Below are 5612 nucleotides of genomic sequence, written 5' to 3' on the forward strand. Positions count from 1 at the left end.
GGGCAGCCGGAGGCAACGGCCTGGAACGGAGCCAGACTTGAGTCGTTCCGTGCCGTGGGCAAAAAGGCAGGGCTGCGGGTCAGCGCAGTTTGGCAAACCTAGCCGCAAGTGCGGGAAGGGCGGAGGAGCACACGGACGCCGCCTTCCCAAACTGAGCCCAAAGTGCCCAGGCATGCCCCCTTGATCTCGCCTAATCAGTGAGCCCAAAATAATTTCAGAGTGTGGAAACCTGATCCAAAAAGGTCGAAAAGAACGGCCAGAGATCAAGTCCGAAAGGGGAAATCAGTAACAAGCAAGCAGAGTAATCATTAACCAAAAAGCGCAAAATTATGTTAAAAGTGTGAAATCATTAACCAAAAAGTCGAAAATAATGTCCAGAGACCAAGTCCGAAAGTACAAATAATTAACCAGTAAGCAGAGTCATCATTAACCAAAAATCGCAAAAGTAAGTAAAAAGTATGAAATCATTAACCAAAAATCGCAAAAGTAAGTAAAAAGTGTGAAATCATTAACCAAAAACTCGAAAATAATGTGCAGAGACTAAGTCCGAAAGGGCAAATGGTTAACCAGTAAGCAGAGTCATCATTAACCAAAAATCGCAAAAGTAAGTAAAAAGTGTGAAATCATTAACCAAAAATCGCAAAAGTAAGTAAAAAGTGTGAAATCATTAACCAAAAACTCGAAAATAATCTCCAGAGACTAAGTCCGAAAGGGCAAATGGTTAACCAGTAAGCAGAGTAATCATTAACCAAAAAGGGCAAAAGTAAGTAAAAAGTATGAAATCATTAACCAAAAAGCACAAAATTAAGTTAAAAGTGTGAAATCATTAACCAAAATGTCGAAAACAATGTCCAGAGACTAAGTCCGAAAGGGCAAATGGTTAACCAGTAAGCAGAGTAATCATTAACCAAAAGGCGCAAAAGTAAGTAAAAAGTATGAAATCATTAACCAAAAAGCGCAAAAATATGTTAAAAGTGTGAAATCATTAACCAAAAAGTCGAAAATAATGTGCAGAGACTAAGTCCGAAAGGGCAAATGGTTAACCAGTAAGCAGAGTAATCATTAACCAAAAGGCGCAAAAGTAAGTAAAAAGTATGAAATCAGTAACCAAAAAGCGCAAAAATATGTTAAAAGTGTGAAATCATTAACCAAAAACTCGAAAATAATGTGCAGAGACTAAGTCCGAAAGGGCAAATAATTAACCAGTAAGCAGAGTAATCATTAACCAAAAATCGCAAAAGTAAGTAAAAAGTGTGAAATCATTAACCAAAAACTCGAAAATAATGTCCAGAGACCAAGTCCGAAAGGGCAAATGGTTAACCAGTAAGCAGAGTAATCATTAACCAAAAAGGGCAAAAGTAAGTAAAAAGTATGAAATCATTAACCAAAAAGCACAAAATTAAGTTAAAAGTGTGAAATCATTAACCAAAAAGTCGAAAATAATCTCCAGAGACTAAGTGCGAAAGGGCAAATGGTTAACCAGTAAGCAGAGTCATCATTAACCAAAAATCGCAAAAGTAAGTAAAAAGTGTGAAATCATTAACCAAAAACCCGAAAATAATGTCCAGAGACTAAGTCCAAAAGGGCAAATGGTTAACCAGTAAGCAGAGTAATCATTAACCAAAAATCGCAAAAGTAAGTAAAAAGTGTGAAATCATTAACCAAAAACTCGAAAATAATCTCCAGAGACTAAGTCCGAAAGGGCAAATGGTTAACCAGTAAGCAGAGTAATCATTAACCAAAAATCGCAAAAGTAAGTAAAAAGTGTGAAATCATTAACCAAAAACCCGAAAATAATGTCCAGAGACTAAGTCCGAAAGGGCAAATGGTTAACCAGTAAGCAGAGTAATCATTAACCAAAAATCGCAAAAGTAAGTAAAAAGTGTGAAATCATTAACCAAAAACTCGAAAATAATGTCCAGAGACTAAGTCCGAAAGGGCAAATGGTTAACCAGTAAGCAGAGTAATCATTAACCAAAAGGCGCAAAAGTAAGTAAAAAGTATGAAATCAGTAACCAAAAAGCGCAAAAATATGTTAAAAGTGTGAAATCATTAACCAAAAACTCGAAAATAATGTGCAGAGACTAAGTCCGAAAGGGCAAATAATTAACCAGTAAGCAGAGTAATCATTAACCAAAAAGCGCAAAAATATGTTAAAAGTGTGAAATCATTAACCAAAAACTCGAAAATAATGTCCAGAGACTAAGTCCGAAAGGGCAAATGGTTAACCAGTAAGCAGAGTAATCAGTAACCAAAAAGGGCAAAAGTAAGTAAAAAGTGTGAAATCATTAACCAAAAACCCAAAAATAATGTCCAGAGACTAAGTCCGAAAGGGCAAATGGTTAACCAGTAAGCAGAGTAATCATTAACCAAAAATCGCAAAAGTAAGTAAAAAGTATGAAATCATTAACCAAAAAGCACAAAATTAAGTTAAAAGTGTGAAATCATTAACCAAAATGTCGAAAACAATGTCCAGAGACTAAGTCCGAAAGGGCAAATGGTTAACCAGTAAGCAGAGTAATCATTAACCAAAAATCGCAAAAGTAAGTAAAAAGTATGAAATCATTAACCAAAAAGCACAAAATTAAGTTAAAAGTGTGAAATCATTAACCAAAATGTCGAAAACAATGTCCAGAGACTAAGTCCGAAAGGGCAAATGGTTAACCAGTAAGCAGAGTAATCATTAACCAAAAATCGCAAAATTAAGTTAAAAGTGTGAAATCATTAACCAAAATGTCGAAAACAATGTCCAGAGACTAAGTCCGAAAGGGCAAATGGTTAACCAGTAAGCAGAGTAATCATTAACCAAAAATCGCAAAAGTAAGTAAAAAGTGTGAAATCATTAACCAAAAACTCGAAAATAATGTCCAGAGACTAAGTCCGAAAGGGCAAATGGTTAACCAGTAAGCAGAGTAATCATTAACCAAAAGGCGCAAAAGTAAGTAAAAAGTATGAAATCATTAACCAAAAAGCGCAAAAATATGTTAAAAGTGTGAAATCATTAACCAAAAAGTCGAAAATAATGTGCAGAGACTAAGTCCGAAAGGGCAAATGGTTAACCAGTAAGCAGAGTAATCATTAACCAAAAAGCGCAAAAATATGTTAAAAGTGTGAAATCATTAACCAAAAACTCGAAAATAATGTCCAGAGACTAAGTCCGAAAGGGCAAATAATTAACCAGTAAGCAGAGTAATCATTAACCAAAAAGCGCAAAAGTAAGTAAAAAGTGTGAAATCATTAACCAAAAAGTCGAAAATAATGCCCAGAGACTAAGTCCGAAAGGGCAAATGGTTAACCAGAAAATCCGTCGAATAATGTCCAGAGACTAAGTCCGAAAGGGCAAATGGTTAACCAGTGGAAGGGCGATCAAGCGGAAAAATTTGCCCCGGTTACCCGGGATGGAGTTCCAGAGGTCCGGCCAGAGTTGTCAAATTCGTCCCGCTGATCGGACGCTTGTCATTCGGGTGGCTGGGGGTTGGCGGGGTATCTGCACAGTAGTAGGAGGTGGCAAGTCGGGACTTGGACGTTTATTCCAAGAGTCCACCCGAGCCTCCAGGTCTGCAGAGACCGACCCTAGCTGCCGCCCAACCGACTTTTAAGCCTTTTTCGGATGGGGATTTTTTCCCATTTTCGTCCATTTTTCGGGTTTTCTGTCGGGCTTAATAGGCGGCAGCCTGACCCCCGGCCGAGGCGGGGGGCGCACTCTCCCTTGCGTAAGGGTCCGGATTTGCCCCGGAAAGTGCCCCCGACGGCCTCCCGACCCGGGTGCCTGCAGGGCGGGGGGAAAGGGTAGTCCCAGCCGCAGGAAATCATTAACCAAAAGACTTAGCCGTCGGGGCAGAGGCTAAGACCCGGGCTGGTGAAATCATTAACCAAAAGGAATGCACCCTTTTCCGAAAGTGCAGGCCGAAATAAGGCGAGCCTTGGGCCGGGAAGGCCAAAACCCCCAACTCATGGAAGTGTATGGGGTCGGACTCGGCGACTTTCCCGGGCCCCGAGTTGACCTTTCCCCACGGGGGCGGTCAAGTTGCTCCCGCCAAGAGGGCACGTTGCATTTGCTGCCGCTCTAGTCCCCGGGCTAGTTAATCAGTTGCCGTCGGAAGTCCCGATGCCGAAATGAAAAATGGCCGTTGCGGCGATTTGGCGCCTCATTTTCGGAAGGACTACCGGCAGGCAACCCGCCGAATTGACACTTGCGATTCGGGTGGCTGGGGGTTGGCGGGGTACCCGGAGATTTTCGGGAACTCGATTTTCAGAACTTTTGCTGGCAGCGGTTGCACTTGCAAAGTGGCCGAAGAAGTGCTCCCTCAAGGAAGGACCTTCTTTTGAAATAAAAGACCTTCCGAAGAGTGCCTGGAAGTCATTTATGAGCATTTAAGGGTAAATCTGGCGGACTTTCCATGCTCTGTTGCCGGCTCTGAAATATCGCACAGTTGGGTCTAGGCCGGTAGACTGGCTGTGAAAACAGACAAAGTGTTTTGGCGAGCGAGAGAAAACAAGGCCTTGGAACAGATTGGGGGGTGCGGAGGCACACCACACCCACAGGAAAAGAATTAATGAAAAAAAAACCAAAGTCTATGACATGTCTGTTGGTACAGTGAGAAAAGCAAAGAAGGGAGGCTGCGATGGCAGAGCAAAGCCGACCTTCATACAGATATACATGTCAAAGAAAGAAACTATGCCCGCAAAAGACTTGGTGCGAAATAACAAGGCTCCTTGTGAACGGTTATCTTTGTCTGTCAGGCGCAGATTGTGGCGGCGTCGCCTGGTTTCCTTGGGTTGCACTACATGTATGTCCTATTCTCAACGAAAAGTGCGTGCCCAGAATTTTGTCCAAGTTAGGCGACGCACGCCGGCTGGCATCACCTCTCCGTGCGAGCGCCGAAAGCTTTGGTCGACCTGTTTGGCTACGCTGGTCGCGGTTGCTCCTTACAGTCATGGGGACGGAAAACCGATGCGAGTTGACCAGGCGACGTCAACCAAGTTGCATGCTTTCTCCCCCCCCCCCGCCGCCGCCAACCCCACACTGTGTGAAAGGAAAAAAAAAGTGCGTGCCCAGGTCACTCGATCGATACGGCGAGGACTGTCCGACGTTGGAGGGCCCAGGCGGGCTAGCATTTATTTGCTGGTGTTTCAGGCTCAGCGGTTACCTCCCGTTTCTGTCCCTTGTGTCAGACGGACATTCCTCTCGAGAGTTTGGCCACTTGGTCGGCGGCGTGCTAGGTAGATTACTCGTTGTGCGCCGTCTCCTGTGTGCTGATCTCTGTGCTGTTCGTGTGAGGCCGAGACGTCCCACTGGTCGCTACCGCAGTGGTCCGATTGTGAAGCTCCGGAGCGGGGCGTCCCGTTCCGGCCAGCTCGAGCACTCGATTTCTCTAGCACCAGAGCAAGGGCACACGCGCGGTGTGTGTGTGTATGCTTTGTATTTGTCGGTTACCGGTTTTTGTTGCACGAATTGAAAAGTTGAACCCGGTGCCAACCTCCCTGTCGTGGGGAGGCCATGTGCCCCAGCTTCTCAGACACAGCCCTGCCCCTTTCCAGCGGTGTCGCGTCGAAAAGAGAGAGAGAGAGGGTGTCTTGGTGGCTTTACCCCGAGCGTGTTCACGACTTCA

The sequence above is a fragment of the Heterodontus francisci genome, unplaced genomic scaffold (assembly GCF_036365525.1).
Source record: "Heterodontus francisci isolate sHetFra1 unplaced genomic scaffold, sHetFra1.hap1 HAP1_SCAFFOLD_1284, whole genome shotgun sequence".
In the NCBI taxonomy this organism is placed as follows: Eukaryota; Metazoa; Chordata; class Chondrichthyes; order Heterodontiformes; family Heterodontidae; genus Heterodontus; species Heterodontus francisci.